This window comes from Calliopsis andreniformis, chromosome 9, assembly GCF_051401765.1.
Source record: "Calliopsis andreniformis isolate RMS-2024a chromosome 9, iyCalAndr_principal, whole genome shotgun sequence".
Lineage (NCBI taxonomy): Eukaryota > Metazoa > Arthropoda > Insecta > Hymenoptera > Andrenidae > Calliopsis > Calliopsis andreniformis.
In genome coordinates this window covers 7,002,986-7,029,067 of record NC_135070.1, presented here as the reverse complement: position 1 = coordinate 7,029,067, position 26,082 = coordinate 7,002,986, and the positions used below count along the sequence as shown (strand labels likewise).

The following is a 26,082-nucleotide window of genomic DNA, read 5'->3' as shown; positions in this document are numbered from 1 at the left end:
CGATGCTACGCTCGCTAGAATCCCTGGCAGATGTACGGGTGCTCTAATTTCGAATAAAGCCTTTAATTAATTATTTCATTAATTTCACGGCTCTTTGTTTGTTTTAATTGATCCCATTAGGAATTCTTGTTAATTTAATTCATGGCTGTATAAAGCGATATTATTCGGAGCTGTTTTAATGAAATTGTCATCTGAGCGTGGGAGTGCACGGCAATCGATGTGTTAAAGAGAATGGTTTAAATACAAGCTACAAGGCTTCAAGGGGATGAAATTAGGGATATTTTAACTCTTTGAATTTTTAACTGTTCAAAATATTTGTCATTATCTTACTCTAGTTTTTAATACCAATAGAAAGGAGTTTCTAAAAGTCTGTTTCAAAAATGAAATTGCGTACTCGGCAATATTATCCTCACATTTCCAGTTTATATTCCCCCATAGAATTAACCATTTTTGGGTTACGCCATTATTCCCACCACAGCGTATTTGGCAAACAGTTATAATACACATACTCGGAGTTACATGATGCAACGGTCGTCTTGTGTCGCGGGAGCAAATATAAGCGTAATTGTAACTATTGACTCAGCCAAAGTGGTTTAATCTTCGTCAAATTTACAAACCGCTCGATCTAATTATTAATTCATCGTATTTGCGTTACCCCGCCTATGCACAACGTTTCTGTCGAATTTCTCGGTCGACAATCGGTCGTGTGTTCACACTCGTCCTCGTTGATCCGAGGAGAGCAGCGCCAGATAGTAATTATCGATAATTGTCACCTTAATCGACTATTGCGCTTTTCGCGTCTACCAATCGCGATTATACGTTCGCTTCAGAGGGAATTATGTCAGATAGAATACAGACAATAAAACACTAGAACAAAGTTTATTTAAGCGCACATCCTACGTTTCTTACTTATGCATCACTGTGTGTTATGTAAAATGTTACGTCTGAAATTGGCAATCATTGTTTGTAGAACTGACAATTAGAGAGTGCTATACGATCCATGAGTTAGTTCGTCTCTTCAAATTTCAAAAATTGGAATTCAGAAAACCAAGAGAAATATGTTGAAAAGCTTTGAAGGTTTGTAAAATAAAAATTTGAATATTGGAAAATTTGAACAGTTCAGAACTTGAGAATCTGAAAATTTGAAAAATTTGAAATTCATGGATTTGAAAGCTTGAAAAACTCGAAACTCAAGGATTTAAAAATTTGTAAGACTTTAAATTTTTAAATATTCGAAAATTTAAAGAGTTGACAGTTGGAACATTTGAATATTTAAAGAGTTGTAAATTTGAGAATTTGAAAATTTGAAAACTTGAAGTCATCTGCATCGAGTGACCCTTCTTTGGTATTCGAAAAATTGATATGTCTATTTCATCCCTGGCATCAATAACTGACCTATTTCACAAATTCCAAAGTAATAAAACTAAAGAAAATAAAGAAATTTGTGCAACTTGTACATATGCATAGTACAGAATATTCGATCTATCGACATCAATACATGCCAATATTCTAGAAAATGCTATTCTAATATTCTACGAAAAAACTAAAAGATGTCAGACATACGAAACACTTACAGTTTTCATTATTTCGACGTCTACAACCGATCCTGAGGAAATGTCCCACATTTTTGCTAACACCCTGTATTTCTCTGACACCCTTCCCTTATTCTCCTCCTCTGCCCTCGTCTGTCCTCGTCTTTGTAGCTCCGCCTCTCTCTCGATCTATCGCTCTTTTTCCTTCCCAAGTTTCTGTCTCGTTTTACACTTCTCTTCCTGTTGCTTGCAGAAATGTACTGGGCTGGGAGGTCACCAAGTAATTGGTTTCATTTCCGAGGAGACAGGCTCGTCCTGGGCTCGGACTGGTTCCACGGTGTTCTAGAATCCTACAGTTCCGGCTGTGCCATCGGTACAGGACGCCCTGGACGGTTAAGTAACGCATTTTTGTCGGATAATTATGTAGATGAAATCGTTAGTTATGATAACACTGTCGAGGATTGCAATCTTCCCTTTCCTCATCCCTTTCTCCGTCTCTCCGCCTCTCATCCTCCCTCTCGGGAGTTATTCTTCTCGGAGGGAGGACAGGTACTCTTTTTAGGGTCCCTGAGAAATTTACTTCTGTACTTGGGATATCCTCCTCTCGTCGAAATAACTTTGCTAAGGAGGTATATCTTGATTTTTGGAAGGATGGTCCAAACGTGACGTGTGTAAAAATTAGGTTCTTGGTAAATTATTTATGAAATAGGGATACTAATCTTTATCAGTGGATAAATTTTGTTTTTTAAATCACTTTATAGTGGACCTGATGCATTTGCTACCATTCCTTCTGTTTAAGGATGTTCAGAATACAAAATGTGGATTTTCTGTTCTTTTTTTTCAACGTATGCATCACTTTAAAGCTAGCTCCTAGTATCCAACCCTGCCCTTACTACATAACGTAAAGACACAGTTCATCAAATAAGACTCCTCAGAATCTAATACTGTAGACTTTAACTAATTTTTAAACAGAATAATATTAAAAACTCCATATGTATATAGTCTTCAGTTAAAATTTTTATCAAGTGCATATTCGATCACCAACAACAGACATCGAAAACCAATGGTGAAGGAGATAAACCTTCGCACGCATGTTAATAGTCCGGCAAACACTCAGTTTAATAAACACGGAAAAACACGTATTTACGTGGCGGCTATCTCGCGCAAGCAGGTGCGAACGTTTATGTTCGCGTTGATGGCGGTGGACAGGGGCCATCGATATTCAAAACCATTATTCGAGTGTAGCCGCTGTTGTCACTTGAAAACAATTATCACACTTTCACGTTACGTTTAATATGAACATAATACCGAGGACGCATCATTTTGTGCCGTAGTGGTTTGGAAAACTAGATAACGCGGTGCGTGACGCGTGATCGTAAATTCCGATTTTATTAGTAAACCTTGCATCCACTATGCACTTCTCTCCACGTTCCTACTGTGCTACGCGTACGCGAGAATCGATGCTTACGCACGAACGCTTATATTTAACTCTGCACGCCTGTATTAATTAAACAGCCAAACGAACTGAATGACAACTAGCTTAATAAAACGGACTAAGTATATCGAGCGGATTTAACGACGATTTTCAATAACATCCAGTGTCTATTACACATAGAACGATGATTGAGTGAAAGTTACTGCTATTCAAATATCTTAGAAAAAGAAACAAAGAAAATATAACAATTAATTGAAACAACGTACCGTAATAAAAGTCGCGAGAAATCATACAAATCAGGATGCCATAAAATTCTATAACTTCCACGGAAAATATGCCAAACGCTTAAAAATAAATTTCAAAATTTCATTCACTTCAATGTCAAACCATTTCAATATGTCTACCTCATTACCCCAAGTTATTATCAAATTTTTATCTCGTTGAGTAATATAGAGACGCATTAAACTCGAAATTAGTTGAATGCCGCAAAAACTATTCGCTTGATAGCCAATTTTGAAGACGCCTCGAAATTCCTGGACTGAGGGACAAGACGAATGCAAATAAGGACGGAAGCTTATTCGTACGCGTTCGCCAGCTACGTGTTTGCGGTTGATGACGTAACGTCTTGTAGGGGGATAACGGTGTTTCTAGATCCAGAAAGGGGACGGCGACGAACTGTGGTCAATAGTCACGTTCGTCCTTAATATTACACCCTTAAATACACGGGGCCGCACACGCGCAATTAAGACGCGCTCACGTGCCAGGCTTTAGGAGAAAACACAAACTCGTGGAGGCGAGAAATATCGAATCCCGTCCATAATCCGATCCCGGCTTATATAGCATCAGGAGCACATATCTTATGACCGACGCAGGCGTTTGGGTTACACGGAGTGTTCACGAAGACGTGAGATGCTTTTTTATGATCGATTCAGACGATCAGAATCAACGAGCCATTTAACATTATCGCCGTAGAAGTATCTATTATTTTTGATGGGTAAAAAAAAAATTGGTTTGAGGGGATGAATACAAGGGTGCGTGAGAAATTGATAACAGTTAACGCTGTATCTGTTATGAAAAGAAATTGATCTGTGAACACAGTTGTGGAGAAGTTCGTTTAATAAAATGGAGACTGTATTACTGAGGTATATTAGATCATGGAACAACTTTATATTAAGCGCAATTTGTTGTGAATTCTTTTTAAGACTCAAGATTTGTAATTTTTCTTGGTCTTATCGTTAATTCTTGATTGCTTGGTTTCTGTTTCTGTACCTGCTACGAGTTATGTTGTTCCTTCATCTTTTTCAACATCAGCAAGAGTTCCCTCCCATTTATATCTCTTTCCCCTCACGTATGTATTACGGTACACACAGCCAGGTAATCAAACTTCCTTATTTACGTTACAACACAGGAGAGATCTCTATTTTCATGTCTCCGATATTTACAGGAAACCAATAAATTTCACGAGCTTGGAAAAAAAAACGAAAGAGGGGAAAAAAGAATGAAAAGCAAGGCAGGCGCTATTTGATACGTAATAAAATTCGTTCTTCCGCCGGTATTTCTCTTCCTATTTTCCCCTCGCGATTCCTTTTTTGCTTTGACTTTCCATTCCTATTGACGGCGCATCCAAGGCTGCCATGTCACAACGAAACTAGTTTAGAATTCATACGGCCGACGTGATATCTGAACTTTATTAGGTATCGCACACGTGTTCGCTTCGAAACAAATGGAGCTCCGATTGCTGGACGATACCGCTCACGTCGTCGCGCGAATTTCCTCTGAAAGGACGCGTCCTGCCGATAATAACGACAATTGTTTGTATTAATTATTGTAAGTCACGTATCTGTCGCGCTCGTGTCCGGTTTTACTTGCCGCCGCGGGTAATTTGATTAATCATTTTCGAATGCTACACAATATACCGTCACGCTCACTATACTGACAGGAAATATTCTCTAATGCATTCTCTCATAATTATTATTTCAGCTGTACAGTGGGGATTTTTATAAATGAAGTCGATGTGAATATATGATTGATATTTGATGCTGGTAAAAATTCGTGTTAACAATACGTGGTCTTAGATCTTCAAAAATTTGTATAGTTTGAACTAATAATTTTCAATCGTGGATTGGATGTGTGATTTAGTTTCATAATTATTATTTCGTAGGATATTTCAGCACAGTATTTTGCAATAAAGTTAATAAAAGTATTACACTCTGAGTGATTGCATGACAGTACTCACAAATTTTTGTATGCTCAACATTCATTTGTTATAGTAAAGCTTTTTACAGATAAGAGAATACTAACCATTTCGAGTATGAATTTTTTCATTATTATGGCCACACATGATATACGACACACACACTTCTCTTTATTAGACGGTAAACACTTCTACACTTCGACATTGTTTACACTGCTGCTTATTTGTGTCTGTCCACAATGTACGTATATTGATACGATCACTCCGCCTGCTCATCGGCAACTGACTGACCTCTACCACTTGCTATATTTATATGTGTCGCTACGATTACAAAATTGATATTACTGAAAAGAACACAGACCGTCTAGTCATAAACTCAATATTGCTCTTCACGCTTTTGGGAATAATTCTCACATTTTTTCTTTTTTCATAAATTTGCTGCTGGTATGAAATCACGATGTTATATTGTGTAGATACTGTAATTTTATAATACATTATTGACTCAGCGAGGACCTAATCCAGACCAATTCATTTACCACCAACGTTCCTTTGATTTCACGAAGGCAGACAGAGAAAAACCGCAGCGATAAGAAGAAATCAGAGTCGACGAAACACGGTACAGGTCTCGATGAAGTGTGATAGTCTGTCTCATTTCATCTTTCGTAGGTCCATGCTCTGTCTCCCTCTGAAAATGGATTCGGTTTGAAGAAAACAGACCCTGCGTTTTTCTACTCCTCGGAAGCTGCAGCGACAGCGAAAAAAAACAGCTTTCGTCTCCGAAGACTTCTGAAGGAGAGAGCATAGGAAGACTAGGAGTTAGAGAGAGACAGAGTATCCTACTACATACGACTTTTGTGAATGACGGTTCGTCGTGTGGTCAGCGTCGATCGAATCTCGCTGACTTTCATCTTCCTTTCTTCGCTGTCAGCGAAATCAAGAGGATTTAGAAAATTGGCGAGAATGATGAGTGAATTTACTTGCACTAAACATTGTACTTTCATTCGTTTCAAATTCTAGCAATTCTTTTTGATTAATAATATTTCAGTATAGTATTTTAAATGGAAAGAGCTTATGAGAGCTTATATGCCGAGATACTAACTTTTCCTATACAGTATCAGTTAAGAAATTGTGGAATTAATAAGTTCATATGTCTGGCTATCAGACAGAATGATTTAACTTACGTGATTTTGTTTTCAAGATATTTGTTTCTAAAGTTTCCAACTACAATATTATCTTATAGACTTTTGAGTCCTTATTTTCAAGGGAAAAAGTTCTTTTAGTGCCTTTTTTTCTTTTTGCAAGTATAAATTCTATATTCTAGATCTCAATTAAGGTCTCAGCTTAAATTTTTTGAAGATGTGACATAGGTCGTTTTACCTTACAACCACAGATATATTTATTCTGGAAATGAAATTTGCCTATTGTAATTATGGTGCACCCTCGGCTTATTCCAAAAGGGTGTGAACATATTACTCTCATGTAACGTGAAATCACGTTATATATTATAGCAAATCCATAGTGTGAGTCGAAGCTTTTCCCTCGTTTTAGACCTACTTTGCTACAATATGAAACAAATTTGCTATAATACGTCAAGTGAGCACACGTCACATGCTGTAACGATTCCATAGTGTGAGTCGAGACTTTTCCCTTATTTTATACCTGGTTTGCAATAACATAAAAGAAACTTGCTATAGTTTGTAACATGAGTTCACGTGACGTGATAATAGGGTGTTCGCACCCTTAATCATCCACGTGAGATATATTAAAATAATCCCCCCGATGTTACATTCTCTACTTGAACTACTATAAAACATTTTCAACGGAGTACCAGAGGAACTCCTCTCTTCACGCTTTTCCTAAACAGCCATAATGCAAAGTTTCGTCAGAAACGGGAAGATATTCTGGTCGTTCACTTTGCCCGACTTCCGGCCGCCAGAAGGAATACCGATTGCCAAGCCGCGTGAAGGGAGCAGCGGAGGGATGGGGTGGCTTTTTTTCGCGATTTATATAAGGTCAGCCCACGAAGTTTGCTTTTCTTCAGACGCGTGGGAGCGCAGCCGTAGAACTCGAAGAGAAGTCACGAGGCTAAGAAACTTTCTCCGCGCTTCCATGGGCAGCTCCATCCGAACGTGACCGATCTGCCCTCTCGGGGGAGGACGCCAGGCAGATTTCCCTGGATAATAATACTTCTCTCTCGCAACAGTTCCAACAGTTGGAAAGGAGAGGCCAGGTATCCGCGGCGATGCTCACTTGCATCCGCGCGGGTCCAACATTGCCCGATGCGCGCGCTTCCTCCGCTCGTAAATGAAAGGCGCCGCGACGCCGACGCCCATGGGAGTACCGAGATTGGCACATTCTACCGAAGGGAGCCGGGCTTCGTTCGCCGCACGGGCAAACTTGGAGAACCTTCGTCACGTACGCGACACGCTTTTCAGTTTTAAGATTCGCGACTGTATGGTTGACCGAGCACACCTCGCTTATGTGTTACCCTTTAGGTTATAGAGTACGTATTTTGTGAAATTTCTTGGGAAAAGGACTGAATGCCAGGGGTAGATTATTATCGTTATTTATTTTTATTTTTATTTCATTCTAATTAGTCGCTACGATGGAGAACTAAGCTTACAACAGAGCCCACCATATTTAAACTAAATGTACTGTTATTAGACATTTATAAAAAAATGTAACGTTAATTGTTACATAGAAGTGAAACACAGCATAATGGGTATTACAAATTTTTAATAAGACGTAGTTGTAAAAGTAGAACAATTTATGGTATGAGAGAAAATAAGAGGTAAGGGTTAATTCCGTGTTGTACTGTTTAATATACTGGAATAAAAGTTTTTTAAAAAGTGAGCTATGCTTTAAAATATGGAATTTTAATCTAGTTTCTTTCTGGTTCCTCTTAAATAGTTGGATATTCTATAAGTAATACGACTTTTAGTAATATGTACCTCTGAGCGTCGAGTAAGTAGTATAGGACCAGTATTGGTCAGACCAAAGCAAGTAATATAACTTCATATGCAAATGCACATCAAGTAAGTAGTATAATTTATCATATATGCTTCATATTCTCTGAACATAAGTGTACGATGTCTATTACAATTTCTATCTCTGAGTCGAGTAAGTAGTATAGAACCAGTTTTAGTCAGACTAGAGAAAGCAGTATAACTCCCCATGCAAATGTACATCACATAAGTAGTATAATCTATCCTATACATTTCCCCCTCTCTAACCATAGATATACGACGTCTATATGTACTCGAACTACCAACACTATCAGAAAGTAAAAAATCATAGAAGAATCAGAAGCTCTCACCACGAAATCATACAAATCATTTCAGATTTTAGCCTCAAGTAGTCTCTCTCTTAATTCATCTCATTTATTCGTTACTTTCCTTTCTGGTGATACCTCCCCTGTACTTCGAGAAAGAAGGGATCGATAGAAGCGTTCGAAGGGGAAAAAAAGAACTAGAACAGAGAGAAAAAGGAATCGCACTTTCTTCCGTTCGACGAGGCGTGAACTCTGAAACAGGTTGGCAAACGTAGCCAGCCAGCGTAATGACGGCGTGATGGATGACCAGATCGTAGAAACCATTCGGCAGGTTGAATTCGGCCAGCGTCGTGCGGCCGTCCAATATGTCGGCAACGTCACTGGTCGATTTTAACCTGACGAACTGTTATACTCCCTTTTCACTGGACGCCAGAGGAGGAGGACGGATAGTCTCGTTCATCGAGGCGTGCCATGAGCGATAGCCGAACGGAGCAAAGGCGATACTCGGAGCCACCCCCAGCATCGGCTAACAGTTCCGCTATCCCAATTCAATTCCTTAATACCTTATCCCACTTTCTTCCCGCTGGCTCTCGACACGGCTGTTACCATCGGCTAAGTGTAGCACACACGTTACCACCCACACATCCCACGGTGACTGATTCCGCGGATATATCAGCACTATTGATTCGATATCAGCCTCCCTGAACGTCCGCCACGTCATTCGACGTTTCTTTCACACTTTTCCCTCAGTTTCCTCTCTTATGTCTTAATAAATGACGGCGAGGAAGAGCAGGCGATAGAGAAGAGATTAAGACACGCTGCTTCAGAGGCTATTGAGTTTTCGACAGGATGGTGCGCTTCTAGCCCCCGAGATTCAGTGAAACGCTTCTTGGGGATTTGGAGGTCCTGTGGAATGGGGCGGGCATTTATATCTTGTTCCATGTTGCGAGTTGGAGATTCTCGTTTGATGGGAAGGTGTCGTATCGAAGGTTTAGCGACATGCTCGGGAGCATGGACTGACAGTGTTGAACGCGTGGGTTGGTGTAATGGATTGCGTGATAGAGCAAGTCTGATTTAATGCATAGGTCGTGCACGCGAACTCCTCGGGGCACGTCCAGAGTTTATTGCATCGATGGTATCGATAGTGTCAGAAGTATATTGTTTAGAATAGTGGTTATGATTTTGGTATAAAATAGTGCTAGTAATTGGTTTGTAGTTTAGTAGTTTGTTCACTGACTAGGAACTTGAATTTCCCAATTTTTAAATTTTAACGATGCAATAATCAATATTCACCTATTACACTGTAATCTCGAAATATCACGCTCATAGTATACGTATAATTTTAGATACCACAAATAGTGAACTGAATGCTGTACTTCGACCAAAATAGAATCGTATTACTAATATAAAACGATTGGTTAAGTTATTACGCTAATAAATTTAAAATGAATGTTACTAAATATTAGAAGGAATCAAGCGTGCAATATTTTTATTACCGTATCATATTAACGAATGAGCATGTATGTAAGCAAGGTGCTCGGCGAAATAACCCGACATAAATCCAGTAACCGACATAATAAGGAAAAGAAGCACTATTTTGCAAGTATAATCGGCTATTGAATTTTCCGACATCGCGGATCATATTTAACATACCATTATGCATGCCGATAAATATGAGCGTGTGCGTTTGAGCTCAACGAGCTGAAATAATTTATAATCTGAAATGTAAAATAACGACGTTACAAATTTATTTTAACGTAAATCGATGTTAATAAATGCTGGCGCAGTTCAACGAGGAGCTAATCGGACCATGTAACGTCGTTTCGGAAATACGGTCTGGAAAGCGCGGAAAAATCGGAGAAGAAACGTGGGTGCTGGTTACGTCTTAATTGTACCCAGGGTTCGCGGACTTCGTTAATGCTGGCTACCGAGAATTACCGAGGGTCGTAGTTTAACGACTGTAAAAGATTTTTCCGTGACGTTGAATCCACTGGGTTATAACAGTGGGATGGAAAGGGGAAGACAAATAAATTAAAGACAAATCGGGTAAAACGGTGGTCTGCAACTAGCTTGACATATTTCTATGAAATGACAGTAAATATTAAATACTTTTGAGGTAAAAATAATAACGGTGGAATAACAAATTTGCGAGGACTGAAAATATGAAAAATTAGCTATTGCATACCATCTAGTTATTTTGAAATGTTCATATGATAAAATGTCTGTACTGTGTAATATAAAATGTTTTTTAATAAACGAAATAAAACGATAGATGTTGAAGCTGTTTGAAGAGATAAAACTGAATTTCTATGCCTGAGCTGTATTCGTCCCACCTCTACGTGTTCCAATATCCACAACATCGTTATTCGAGCGATTAGTATGCTCCAGCACTCAATAAGTTTGAATCGGTCCGTTAAGCTCGCGACTAAAGCCACCCCCATTAGCGGGCACTAATAATCTTAGTGCATATTATGTTCTTCGCTTTACGATCGCATCAGAAAAACATAGAATTACGTAGGCTAGTAGACACCCTCATAAATGCTGGACTTTACGATTACGAGCTTAACTGAATCGTACGTGTATGAGCCTGGCGAAGTTATCCAGTGCGTCGTAGAAAATCACTTCCATTAAAATAACTCGTGCTAAAGTACAGCCGCGTTAACGTTCGTTCGAAATATTATAGCGCGGCTCGTAGGCATAATTTCACCCCACAAGGAATATCACGAAACTGCGTAATAAATAGCTGTGAAATTGTACTTCGAATTAAAGACCTTCTCACGTTCTAGATTCTGTCTAAAACAACTTAGTGATAATTATATTTCTGCTACCTATAGGGTAAATATGGAGCACCTTTTTTCAAAGAGCCATTAAACAAAAAATTATAACACCCACAATTTTTAATATTTTTGGATGAATAAAATACAGTAAATACTTATAAGATGAATAAATATATCAAAATATACCCACTATTATAAAAGAAATCACAAAGAAAGTCGCAAGAATGACAATCTAGACAGCAATACCCCTTTAACACACACTACAATTCTAATTACTTAATTTGGAACTGTTTGATGATATCTCGATGAATGAAGTTCTGATTTCCAAGAATACCGTGAGAAATGGTGTGAAGCCTGCGCAGAGGAATCCGAGGGTAACATTTGCGTGAAATATCGCAGGTTATCTTCGGATTTGTCGGCGATGTTAGCAGAAACGTGCCGTATGTTCGGTCTATTATTCATTTGGCTGGGCCAGGCTCGTGCGGGCGACGTTTTAACTGTTGCCGCGTTCCTGCCGTCGTCCATTGCGTCGTGCGGCCATAAACGTTATTCCGGTGGAAGGGCTCGATCGCCAGCGAAATTGTGTACGCGCATATGGAGGAAACGTGCAGTAGTCCGCGTTGCTCGTTGCGTAAAGCACGCGGCTGGGTACGCTCGGTTCGCGGTGTCTGGTTATCGCGCGCGGGCACGATTTGTGTCGCCGTATTAGGACTAGACGCGACAGAGCCAGTTGTTCCTGGCTACCAATAAAACCATACCGACTAATTGCGTATACGGCTGCTTCGAATTGCCTCGAGCGTTCCACCGACAATTGAGTCGCCGCACCAAGATCTGTGGACGTGTGAATTCGTCTCTAGCCCCATGTTCACAGACGTGGATGTTCTAATTAATTAACGGTGGGAGACGCAGGCTGCTTCTGCCAGTGACTAATTATGGACAGTGACAGAATTTTTTATTATGGTAATTAAACCATAGCGTTAATTATAATTGTGATAGGTGTATCACGTTTAGAGTAGAAAATTGTTACAAGTGAAAAATTCACGATTTTTATTCTCCAATATATGGGATAGTAAGTATTCTCAATTTTCGATAATAGGTTTTGGAGTAAGTTTTAATTGCTTTTTGACTAGTAAATGTTTATCATGAAAAATTGCAATGTATGAACCATAAACTTGTATGGTTCAACGAAGTACAGAGTAAACGAAAATAAATGCAAACACGTGAGTTTTAGTTTGGTATTCTATTCAGGTTCATCCCAGTTCTTTAAATAAATCTTTATATTCATCAGTTTTGGTCTGAATACGGACTTGCATCTACTACTGATAAGCTATTGAAAATGGATTTGAATAGACGTATTACCGTATACGCTGTATAATTTTCCAGTTAAGAACCTTTGATTCAAGCCTGCATTTATAACGCTTCAGTTACGTGTTCGCTCTGATTCATTACAAGTATGATTAGTTAATAGAGGGAATCGTTTGATCGTACAATCCCTAATACGATTGGAGCAACCCTATACACAGCTTCCATTTCTGCTATTCAGAAACGATGATGATAACGTCCAACAAAAAATTATTATTAGTTCGTTAAAAATTGCACAGCAATATTCCCAACAAATCTAATTCAGTCATATTTCAAATGCTCTTTGCTCCGACCAATATTCGTCTCATTGCTTATTAATATTTTCTGCCCAATCAGGGCCAACACACGCGCATCCCTTTCTCCCCATTATTTATTCCATCAAACAGACTCGCATCAAAGGGGCGGCAAAAGAATAGGCCAAAGGAGAAAGGGTAAAAATTATATCGGTGTCATCTACGCGATATTACCTTTCGTCCAGCGCGCGTGTTTAGTCCTCCCCTAGGGTTTTCAGACACGCTCTGTATCGGGGGAAAAAAATCCGACAATTCCATAGAACGAATTCGCGAAACAAATCACGGCGCTTGTTTTCGAGTTAAGCCCCTTGCAATTTCAAAGCCGGATACTCGTTCACCTCGCCACGCCCCTCCCTCCCCTGTCCCACCTCCCCCGCCATCGCGGGCTTCGCATTTTCATTCAGCAAGCGATACCGAAGCGCGCTCGAGGAACTCGCTCGCTTGGCACAGGTCCCTTTTGCCCGTTGTTGGAGCGCCCGCAGCGAAATCGTGGAACGCCAGCGCGCCGCTGTAACAACGACGAATTAGCTTTGTTACGGCATTACGGTGGTCCGAATACGATTGTACACTCTGACTGGTTCGCAAAATTCGCGAACAACGGAGCACAGAGAGATACGGAACGAAAGAGGGCGGGGGTAGAAACGAGAAAGAGGGACGAATCGGTGGGGAAGGTGTGGGTGGGTGTGGAGTAGTAGCGTGGCAGCAGCGAAAAGAAAGCGATCCGTTGCGAGAGAGGAGAGAAGAAAGGAAGGAAGGAAGGACGGAGAAATTGGCAGGGGGTTGTGGGGGTTGGTCGGAACACAGGGCGAACGGGGGACAAAGAGGGAGTGGAGGGAAGGGCGACGAAGAGTTTCGACGAAGGAAAATGGCGCAGCGTAGTTGGTCGCGCTGCTCCGCGGATTAAAGCGTAATTTCGTCGACGGCTTATGCGACGCGTAATTGCATTGTTACATCCCTCTTATGTACGTATAGGCACTCGGCAGCCTCGACAACGCCGCTGCCTTGCCAGGGACACCGACGACAACGACCACGACGACGATACCTAGCTCCGCGTCGCTGTCGACGCCGGGGTTTTAGGGAGAATTTGTGTAGTTGGATTGGATACGAAGTTGGAGCTCGTTGATGCCGCGCGTCAACGCCATTCCCTACACCGTCGCCGCCTCCTACGCCAGCCAACCCTAGCACTGGAATTAATTTTAAGTTTTAATGGCATGTATCGCGTGTAAGGCTCCTCCTTTATGGCCACCACTTGCTCCCGGCTTGGACGAAACGCCGTGACCAGCCAGTCGGCCAGCCAGCCAGCCGCGGTGGAGATTCCATTATCGGGACAAACTTCGCGAATATCTTCGATGGTTTCGGTCGACCCCGGTGTGTGCCGTTCGTGGCGCACCGTCAAAGAGGTTAATTCAAGTTTCGGCCGCGGTAATCGTGCGTGAATACCACAATCAAGGGTGTACCTGGAGTTTCGAGGGATACATTGCCTGTCGTTCTGCGCCGTGATTACTTTGACACTTTCCCACTACTCAGCAAACGCGGAGTTGCCGTCTGTTCGAGGGGGTCACACGCGGCGGGGGTGAATGTTATGTTCGGTATTGTAGCTAGCTGTGGAATTTTTCTTTTCAGGTTTCTGTTATATGTGGATCGCGTTTGATGAAGTTGGTTTGAGGTTCGTTTGAGATGGTTTGAGTTAGTTTGAGTAAGTTTGAAATAGCTTATGACGATTTTAAGTTGGGAGGATATTTATTCTTTTAACTAGTTGTTTAATAGAATGTTAGAAAAGAGATTAAATTAGGAAATTTTGTAATAAAATAATATTTTTGTGGCTTAGATAATATGATTGATTATCTAACGTGAGGCAAAGATTGCATTAATTTTATAGTACTCGTGTTTTCCTCGGTACTAGAGGACGCAGAATTATGTTTATGTTCCTGGAAAGCAATGTTCTATGGTACGTTGGTTAATCGATTACTGTAATTGCATGCTGGAAATTTGTATAATCGTATCAGTTTGCCGCAAACATTCGTCGAAATTAATTCGCTGCGATACATTAAGTAGTGGAGAGGCTGTTTTCCGTATTTTATGAATTTGAAATGAAATAGTGTAATTGTTTCTACATTTTTGGTGTGAACTCTATGAAAAAATTGAAATAATAAAAGGTAACGTACATATACGACCATTTAACGATTGCTATTTTAATAAATATTTTCAGAAAGGTGTGATAAAGTGAAATATTGAAATAATAACTTGTAATTTTAAAACGAAAATAACAAGCAATGTATATCTGCGAAATACATTTTTTCCACTCATTGAATATGTAGAAGGTCACTAAATATTACTAACAAATTTCTAATCAAGGCATGATAACTAATTTTGACCACCCATGCATATATTCTGCATGCAGTAGATGCAGAATATAACTGGTCAGACATGTCCCTAATTCCCTGTAGACGTAGACGATCCCCTTGACACATCAGATTTCTGTGAAATCGTTCTCTAGAAGAACAGAGAATATACAGGTCGAGTTATAGAAAACATCTTTCGTTTGTTTGTCCGTCTTCCCTAAGCGTTTGTGATCGTGGAACCCTACCATTCCAAGACAGCAATAAGCTAGAGATCAGTTAGAATTGGAGTAGCAATACTTCTTATTGCTGCGAAGAAAACCGACAGTACGATATCCAAGGTTTACCAACTTGTTTGAGGAGCACTTGTCTGTTTTCCATCTGTCTTATATACTCGAGTCTCAAGATGGTAATCTCCTTTTTTTAACTGCATTGCCCGAATGTCACGACATCTTATACACAAGCAAATTAGAAACAAACAACGATGAGAAGACCAGAATCGTTATTTCTCCAAAAATCTCAATAGTATTACTTCTATGTTTATAAAAGCAAGAGCTAGTTTAAAGTTTTAATAAATAATTTATTATGAAAATAATATTCACTATCTTCAATTGTCACAAGGAGTAAACAATTTAAATTAATATTGTGAATCTACTGCTAGTTTAAATCTTAGGAATAAGAATATTTTCCATTGCTTCGCATATGAAATTTTTCACCATAACTCATTGTTACTTTATTCAGAAACGTTTGCACTGAAAAACACAGGCTAAAAGAATGATTACACAATAAAGACAATGGAGACTGATTGGATCAAGAGGACGCAATATCACGGAAATGCGGCCTATTGTATTGTTTCCAGCTGCTTTCATACGGGGAGTTTTTCTTGAAAGCTTTGACTCGCCCTCAGGTGCTTTCCATGAAAGCAGCACCCTCGGTGACAATAGAACGACTATTGAATACGTGCAAAGTGCCAAGGGTGGAGACCCACTAGAAAAGATAGCGTGTGTACAATGCACCGTGTGTAATTTGCGAGTAGGCGTCACTTTTAGTAACTATCAGTCGTATTGAGAGCGAGAAATATACTGTTTGTTTTACGCAAAGACAAAACTTTAAAGTGCTGAATCGAGGTAATGAATACAATGCAAAATAATAATGTAACAACTGTAGCTGCCAATTATCTCCTTTTATAACAATTTATAAAATTATTTATGAAAGCAATGAAAAAAACGTAGATCTAAGTGATCGAAGAGCAAACTTCGCATTCCTCAAGTAGTATATATCAACCATTGATCAACCATTCCTGAAATCAAGATAATTGGAAAATTAATTTCACAATGAGAAACAGATTCAACATTGTTAATTTATTTGAATTAATTTTACTTGTAGATTCCTGCTGAAATTCGAAAGAATTGCAAAGTGAACTAGTCGTCCTTATATGAGTCAAAGTTCATCCTTTGCAGGCGAGAAAGTTCTAAGCAAGATTGTACCGCTATTTTTCTTAAGCTCGGAGTTGTTATTAAGTAGCCTGTTTCGGTGAAAGCTGCCTCGAAAAAAGCGCGAAGGAGAAAAGAATGGCGCGGAGTGGATGGTAGGGGTGGATACTTTATTACCTCGGGGATGAACTACGATATGAAAGAGGTTAGCATCCCATAAAGTACACGCGCTGGAGACAGAGAAGCAATTTTATCGCACCGTTGCTGGATTCATATGCCTATCAGTGGATGTATAAAGGCGAGACAGACAGGTACGACGAAAACTTGTTGGATAGAAGAGTCTCCAGCAACCATACCAAACCATAATAGCGTTGTTTCTAGGCGTGGAAGAAACTATCAAATTAATTGGGGATGTAAGAACACAAAGATAAGGATCATATTATTTTGCCAAGTATAGTTTGCATTTACAATTCAATTAACCAAATGAAATATTGCACCAAATGAGGGATAAGAAACAAATAAACAATACAACACTCACGTTTACATTACTCAAAGAAATTCTTTTTTGTTTTTTCTTTAGTTTTACAGTCTAACAGAACATTCAGAAAAAGGCGTTTTCCTTGGCTTATATAAAAGGTGGTCCCATTTTGAAAGAGTTATGCAATTCAAAGTGCACATGAATGAACGTGTATACGTGACCATTTGCAGTAAATCCTGTTTCACGTGTTCGGGACTGTGGTCTTCTTTGAAGGGGTCATTTCGTTATTGCTCCATATAAACTTTATGTGCCAAGATGTGCATTTGTGCACGTACGACCTTTCTTCATTTTTATGGTGAATAGGCCCCTAAAACGTGACCACCTATTTTAAAAGTACTGCTATCAATACGTGTCCTATCCGTAATATACTTAACTATGATGAACGTGACGACTCAATCTGACAAAAAAAAGGTACCAAAACAGATAAAGCAATGAAATCAATCCTTTTAAACGAAAGAGTTACGATTCCTTAATTGAAAGATTCGTAGCGGTGTTTGCGTAAAACGGTTCGTAATCTGCTGTCTTCCATAGCAACCTGTAGCTCTAGGGGTGAATACTAGCGTGTTTGCTGTGCTTCGGGGTAGTGAGTGCCCCTCGAGCCTCCTTCCAACACGCAACACTCAGTTTAATGAGAAGAGAGACCTAACCCATACCCCGTCTAATCTCAAGCCACTTTGAAACGACCCGGCCATCAGTGTTCAGTGTTGCTCACAGCTACACGCGGACCTTCAAGACGTTCCCATATTACGTACGGTCTTATTTCTTTCGCGTACGTGCATACCATTAAGAAATTGCGAGAGCTCCTACCAAAATACTATGACCTGAGCTTTCGGAAGCACTTAAATTTCACTTCGGCTTTGCACCACGGAGACTGCAATTTCCGAAGATTGTACTGAGGTGACTCTGAGAATGAAATGGGTAACTAACGTGTAAGTTCATGGACAAGTGATTCCATTGAAGATGCATATAAAAGCAGCATATGAAATTGAATGCACGAAGAAATGGGTTACATTTAAAGGATAACCTTTTATGTGTTATTCCAGTCATTATACATTTTCTATACTTTGTAGATTAGTAAAATTAACATTCTTTTAAGAGTGATAAGAACTCATCCAACGAATATTTCTCACGTTTCGTTACTATTATAATAACGTTGAAAACAAAGCCAAAGCGAAGTACTAGTAAAATGAAATCCATTTTTATGAAAATTCTCTGATTACCATCTCTTTAATTATTCTTATTTTACGTTGTATTGTACATTTCGTTTGTGAATATGAAAAGGGATGTTAATACTGCGAGCAAGGCTCAGTAATACGGACAGCAGATATTTGGCTTTTAAATTAATTTAATCGATATTGTCACGTGACAATAAGACTACATGGGATATTAACGATGTTTAATTTTATTCATCTCTTTCTGCTGCCATTATCTCATGAAACAATATACGCAGGAGCGTTGTATTATTAATTCGTAATTATTATATGCAGAGTGAGAACATAGATTAGGCAAGCATGGATAGCCAAGTGGTATATGGACCACTTGTTGGACCTTCGGTACCGTGCCTTGAATTCAAAGCGAAACCGTAACTGGGAACATCTTGCGAGGTTTATAGTCACCTGGCTCCTGACTGAAGTATTTATTCGCTTCGGCTATAAAAAAAGTCTTCCTCAGAATTTCAATTAACCGGTTGCACGTGAACGTCGTTCGCCATTCAATTAGTTTTACATTGGACATCCAATACCTATTAACACACGAAGGCGTTTCAATCATTTTGGTAATGAAACTTTTTGTGAATAAGGTAATCAGAAAATAGTTTTGCATATCATATTCAATAAGGCGTAGACTTCCGAAGAATATAATACTTATAAAAATAAGGAAAAGCAATGCTAAAGCTATTATTTTCAAAGTTGCTGATAATATACATTCTTAAAATGGATCCGTTTTGAATTTTGTAGATATTAATTAGTCTATAATGTACAAATGAGAGGTAAATTAAAAACAAAAATTGTAAAGGAAATTTTCTAACCCCAATTCAGTAATAAAATTATTTCCTAATTATATTTTTTACGAGAATAAAAGAGAACGTAAGTTGTCAAGTATGTGGAAATAGATAAACAGAACATGAAGGAATTCATATTCACGTGCAAGGGAATGAAAAGAAAAACTTGGCATTCTGTAATGCGGGACGTTGCCGAGGAGCGCTCTAGGAGGAACAAGGCAATCCACCCGAAGAAACACTTTATGAATGCAACAGGCGATATGAAGCTAACTGTGTACTTACGTAGGCCTACCTGTGTGTATGTAAACCTATCCAAACCTCTTTCTCACGCTCCCGCGTCTGTTCAGTCTTGTTCAGCGCTAGCAACTGGTGGTTGCACCGGCGTGCCGTGCCAGCAAGAGCACTTGCATCGTTTCGTTCCGTTTGTTCTCAAATAGAGAGAAAATCCGAGAGGATAAGGGTGCCGGTCTTGGCTACAGTCCAACCCTGGCTCCTAAAAACCTACGACGACCGCATCTTGACTCACTCGCGCTCCTTAGGCTCCAGTAGTCCCTTAAGACTCCCCCTTTGTCCTACTGACAAATCCCTGTGAACTGTACTGCTTTAGACGGAGCGAAGGTCCTACGTACCAAGGATAGAAGAAAGTAGAAAATTCTAGTATAAAACTAAAATCCATCGCTTGAGAGAAAGGTGACAGAATTTGATCCCCAAATAGTATGATGGAATGGCTAAGACACTATTCGATTATCATCAGATTTAATACCCACATTTCTTACGATGAGTAGATAGAGTGATTTATGGAACCTATTACTGAGGAAGTAATCTAGAGAGTAATTCACAGTGAAATTATAGTAACCACATTATATTATTTATCTATATTATACATTGCTGCCAGCTGAGACCCAACCTGAAGATTCCTCCGGGCAAGCTTCATGGTCCAGCATAAATATTTTAGGGAATGATATGACGATTCTAGGAATAAATACGCAGGTTGGATTTCTCTAAAATAGCCCTATTAAAGTAGATCAAGCGTTCTCTGATACCCCACTGGAACGCGATAGGAATAAAACACGAACTGTTCCCTGACCGATAAAATCCGGAAGGGATAGTGGAGGGATACCCCTGATATTCTCGAATGGAATCTTTGCGCGGTCGTTGGCGAACAGTAATTCTCTGGGAGCTCGTGAAGAAACAGAGGCGCGGTCCGTGCTTTCGAGCGGTGGGACTACGAGTCCCGAGCCGCCTCTTATCCTGAAAAGGGCTTCCGGTGTACATGCATAAATAACATAGATCCTTGTAAGGGCCGTTCGTGGTCGGCTGGTTCGCTGCTGTCCTACGGGTCTGCGTTCTGCGCGGGGGCCGAGTCAGACCGACATTAATAATGCACTAGCTGTAAGAACACCCTAAATATCCTCGATCAGCCATTACGGTTCCCAGAGGAAACCAAATGGCGTATCACTGTCCTCTTGTCTCTGTGGCCTCATATTCCCTTCGAATTCGTATGGACTGATTTCTGCCCTATGCTTCTATACTGTGCTCGATGTAGGTACATTTTAGGTGAACAAGTTCATTTTGAATTCTACAATTGGCAGCACGTGCGTTATTTCTTGTGCAATATTTAGGTCCCAGTTCAGTAGTGGTAGCAGTGTTTAATATTTAGGATCTAGTATCTAGTACTTAGTTTGTGAACCTAAAAATATTCTGATTTATAGGTCTGCTTGTAATGTAGACTATGGATACGATAACGAGAATTGCAATTTTTGTAATGGAGGTGTACCTACTTTACGACACTTCTAAATTTTGAAACTGCTGATTTAAATAATATATTAATAGAACACTCGTTATTAAATTCTGTTCGATGGTTTATATACGTTGAAGTAAGAAACTATTTTCCAAGATGACTGAGTGAAGGGTTCAGGAGCACTTGTGTACGATTAAATTATTAACCGATCGATAACACGTATATTACGACACGATCGGTACCCGCAAAGAAGGGTTACGCAGAAAGTTGACGACGCCGGATTATTAAATTCCTTAAGACCCTATTGCAAATACCTATTGAAGAATCGATACATTCACTGAATATCTCAAACACAAGGAACACCCTCTGGCCATGTGATAAAGAAAACGACGATGCATCTCGTAAAAGGTGTATTTGCTTCTCTACCCTCATCCATGCACTCTATCCGAATATCATCGATGATAAACTAAGATGCAAAATCAATACAAAATTTCCAGGTATATAATACTTATAACTGAAAAATGGTATTTGTAAATTATCTGTAACTTACGTGAGTCCTTGACTCACACTCTACTTTCATACTCAAGGAGCAAGTTCTATTTCTTAAAAATAGAAACTTTCAGGAAAATGTGGTTACATCTTGCTGCCTCCTTTTCCAGTGGAAATTGCTGGAACATGACAGACACAATAATCACGGTTTATGACGTCGTCGTTGTAATGGGCCCGCTCGATGCGACTGCTTCCACAGAGCCGTCCATGGCCCCCGGATAAACTTCCTAAACCGCCGCGAATTGAGTTAGAGTTTGCTGGTCTGCGAAGCCTGCTAGCCATCTTGCTTTCGAGCTCTACCAGCTGGCCTGTTCTCGTCTGTCGACGCTGAGTTTCGGCTCAATTTGGAAATTACTCCTGTCGAAATAGCCGGGGCGGTTTCGTCATCTACGAAAATACGTCCAGCGTTTTCCCTTCGAGATTGCTTGTGTTTAGGAATGTACGCCGAAGAATGCTGTCGGGAAACTTTGGAATGTCCACTTACTTAGTCGGAACAGTCGGAGAACTACGCGTCATATTGTTGATTCAACGCTCGAAATTTACTAACTGGGGGGATATGTTGCGAAGCCAATCTTCAATTTATCTCGAAATAATATTGTCATTTGTGTCCTTCAATATTAACTACACTTTGTTTATTTATTTCTTTTAATTTTGATATTTCGATATTTAATAGGGGAGGTTGCCTCTAAACAAATTTGAATATACATATACATACATGTATATTAAAGGTGCATCTTGAGGGAGTATTCTAGCCTAGGACGCAAGTTTTTAAGTGTTCTTTGGCATATTTTCTTTTTGTAGGGTAACATAATATTGTATCAAATTTCTTCGTATATTTTTCATCCCTATTTAAGAAGAATACACCAATGTCAATTGAACAATTAGAACTTGAGATATCATGGCAATTATTTGGGAAAAGTGGTTTCAAGAAAATCGCGTTCCAAGTGTACTTAATACCCTAGAACGCTGCGTCACAAGTTCTGCAAAAATGCTTCTAACTTCATTAATTCTGAGAATCCAGTTATATCCATTGACAGAAATATTGTCGAGGGCATATATTTTCAGAAAATGAGATTAACAGACATAGACTTTTTTAAGTTTCTAGAATTGAATACCTCCTTAAGTAACTGCCTCTGGTTATATGAGAAATTGACATAAATCACATTTCAAAAAGTTGAGTTTATGTACCTTAATTAAAATTTACGAAAGCTAACTCATCCAAGGAAAATTGTAAAAGCTCCTTTACTATTTCAAAAAGATATGAGATGTATGCTATTTTGCTTTATAATCACAAATCATTCATTAATTTCACGAATAAATAATTGAATAGGAAGAAATTGAATAGATTAGCCAGTAAATGAAAATAAAAAATAATATTCAGCTGTATCAACAGGGAGCATCAGTTCTTTAGCCTTTCTATGTCAAACAGATTCATGATCGTATCATTAGGATACGGTTCAACAGGTGCACCGGCACGGCAACTTCCACATACGAATAATATAATTCAAGGCAGCTTCTTCTTCCGACGGCTCAGCTAAAAGCGGTAGTTGCTGCAAATCTCGGGGGATCGCTTTGTAAGTTGAGGGCTGCGCGATGCATAAGTGATGCGCCGCTAAAGTGCCTCCGCGGAGCGGAGTTAGCCCTATATGCAATTGCTCCGTTCCTGCCTATTCTCCTACGTTTTGATCCTTTGGCATATATATGTATAATTCCGCAACTGCGTACTCCCGAGGACGAGAGCTAACTCCCGCGGTGGAAACACGCTCACCTTTTTCATATTCACGCCGGGTACTGAAAGTGAATTGCTTTTTAAAAGTTCCCCTCTCGTATATTGAAATATGGACGTACTCCAGAGACGATATAAGTAAGCAAAGTCGCCTTTTATTCTGTCCCTTCCTGCTTGTAATTAGAGCCACGAGATTATCGTTTGCAAATGTTTATTTGAACCTTTAACCTGTTATTGTGGGGAGCTAAGAACTCCCCTTCAGGCTTGACTTGCTTTTTTTCGTTACATGACTGTTGCAGCTAATTTTCTCGTAATGTTTGAGAGAGGCGATTGTCAGTTGATGACAATGTTGCATTCGTGGTCTCAAAATATGAATATTGAGACCTCGGTAGTTGCAGATGAAGAGTCTGAATGTACGAACAAGTATCGAAGCTCAGGTTGCTAGTACTTTTTATTGTGTTTATTCCTACTGTTATTGGTCACACAATTAAAATAAAATATCTACACCCCAATGTGGTACGGTAGAACCTCGATTATTCTCAATTTCTGTATTATTCAGCGATGCACATATTGTATGTAACAAGAAGAAGTACAGTAGAATATCGATTGAGAGTAATTTAATAGCGGTCTGCTGAAAACAATAAAAGTGGCTACCAAAAGGATCCTGAAGTATCCGCTTCAGGTATAAATTTCATAGTATTCCAGATAATCAATGTTCTACTATATTACCCCATTATAGAGAAAAGTAGTATCTACCAGATAAATGTTACTGCTACTTTGCACTAAAACAAGATACAAAATGTTCAGAATTATCCAAACATGCAAAAGACTTAATTTCACATTTTTCTGCAATTACTATCTTCCTCCATAGATGGGCAGTATTTACTACTTTACTAGTATTTACTACTTTAGCGAAAGTCTAAAAATTAAATTACCCGAATAAATAACAGTTCTATTACTCGAACTCTATATACCAACCCCATATTATCTTTCTACTCTGTCGTCGTCCCGATTATTATCTACTGTCTTTCACACTGACACTATCGAACAAAGGCACCCAACGAGTACCTACCCCAGCTATCAACCTTCGCTTCGATGAGCTGACCCGTACCATTAATCCAAGTACACACGCTATCGGTTCTGACACAACAGAAAGGCCAGCCAGGGCTGATGCTGTAATCTCGCTACCATCAAACTCCGCAGCTGGTGCGGGTTACGTCTGATCCCAGAAGAGGTTAGAACACTTAAACATTCATAGAAGCCTGGATGTTGAAGCAGCCCGCTACTTGCACCGTCGAACTTTCCCTTCCCTGCGTGGCGACGTGCACCGATATAACTGCGTTTTAGAGCGGCGCGACGCAACGTTTTAGCAAAGGGGTAGGAAACGCGCGTGCACACGAGAGAGCAAACGTACAACGCGACGAAAGGGAAAGACCGAGGCTCGTAGAGAGTCTTAATGAAGCCCATTCAAGCAGCCATTATCGTGGAGACCGCGTAATCGTCTATGGAAGTTCACACTTAATAATCGTACCCCATATTCCGAAGTCTCTGTAATGAGTTTTCAGCGTGCGTGCACCGTTTACGCGGCCCTCGCCCGCGACGCACAATCCTACGTTCGCGTGTATTGAATTCCGCGACAATGGCTTCTGCTCCGCGAAATGGCTTCTACGTATAGGTAATACAGTTTCTGGGAAAAGTTACGTCCGTTTGTAATTTCCTGGTCGCGACCTGATGAAGTTGCCCTTACCTTTGGCTGTGACCCAGGATGATTGGTAATGAGGGAAAACTTAAGCGTAATCGGCTGTTCGTTGTTCTTAATTTCTCAATTCTAGGAATATGTATAGTGAAAGAATTGAGTTTGAATTTTTGTGGTACAAGTTGTAATAACTTTGGAGGGATTAACTAGATGAGGTGTAAAAGTAGACTCATCATCCAAGGTATTTTGATAGCTCAGTTTTTTAAAATCTGGAAGTCCTTTTGTTTCTACATGTAACTCTCGTACATTACCAATAGACCACAAGAAGACAAATCATAGAAGTAGAAAAATTTTAATGCAAAATACTAACATTATTTTTAATTTCTAGATTGAAGATCATAGAAATTAGTAAGCTGATAAGTTTATTTTTACATCTTGTCTGTGATATAGATATAGATTTGAAGATGCAGGTTGATAACGAGCTTGTAGCGTAAACTAAAATATTACTGAATTTTACTCATATGCAGTACTAACATTATGTTCAGGGGTATGAAAACAGAGCTTGCGTCAAATAATTTCAGAAAATGAAGACAGCAATGAGTTTATAGCAAAGAGAAATTCTGGTCCCTTTGTGTGTACTTCTAAAAGCAAATACGTAAAAAGTACAGTTTAACATTAATCATTTTGAACGTTATACTAGGTATAATAAGCGGAACGTGCCATTCAAACGTCTACGTGACTTTCGAGCGTATTTTAACAATAATCCACGGCCTGGAATGTTACGCGTGCGCAGCTATTATCTGGAACAAGTTGCCATTACCGTCGGCACGTTCATTAATTCGCAAGTCATTTCGCGACTGCTTTACGATCGCGCTCGCTTCGAACCGTCTGTACGATTCGTTCGCCAGCGATCGCTATATACATTTGTATCGGAAAACAAATTTGTCCCCAGGATAATAGATGAAGCGATCGCCGAGTCACGAAACACGTATCGGGAACGGGCACGAAATTCTTGCGCGGCCCTGTAATTAATGAACTTGCTCGGAGCGCACTGTCACTGGTGGTTAATTCTGACACGCGACGGAGAGACACAATAACTTGTTGGTAGTGTCAAGAAAATTTGCGATAACATTAGCTAGCCGTGCTTTGCGATCAATAAAAATGTTATCGATGGTAGAGTAAAAATATTACTTAAAA

The 26,082-nt window shown here is 39.6% G+C and overlaps 1 protein-coding gene across 3 annotated transcripts in view; it reads right to left on the bottom strand.

The window, feature by feature from the left end:
• The window catches only part of Bru3 (CUGBP Elav-like family member bruno 3), a 679,691-nt gene that overhangs the window by 102,413 nt on the left and 551,196 nt on the right, over positions 1-26,082 (bottom strand). Inside the window, exon 1 of one of the 3 annotated variants that reach the window (XR_013002586.1) lies at positions 5,269-5,458. The exons of the other annotated variants lie outside the window; for them this stretch is intronic. The gene's annotated coding sequence lies outside the window, so the exon portion shown is untranslated. Of the gene's footprint in view, positions 1-5,268; positions 5,459-26,082 lie in introns of those variants that run through there. 3 annotated transcript variants of the gene reach the window in all.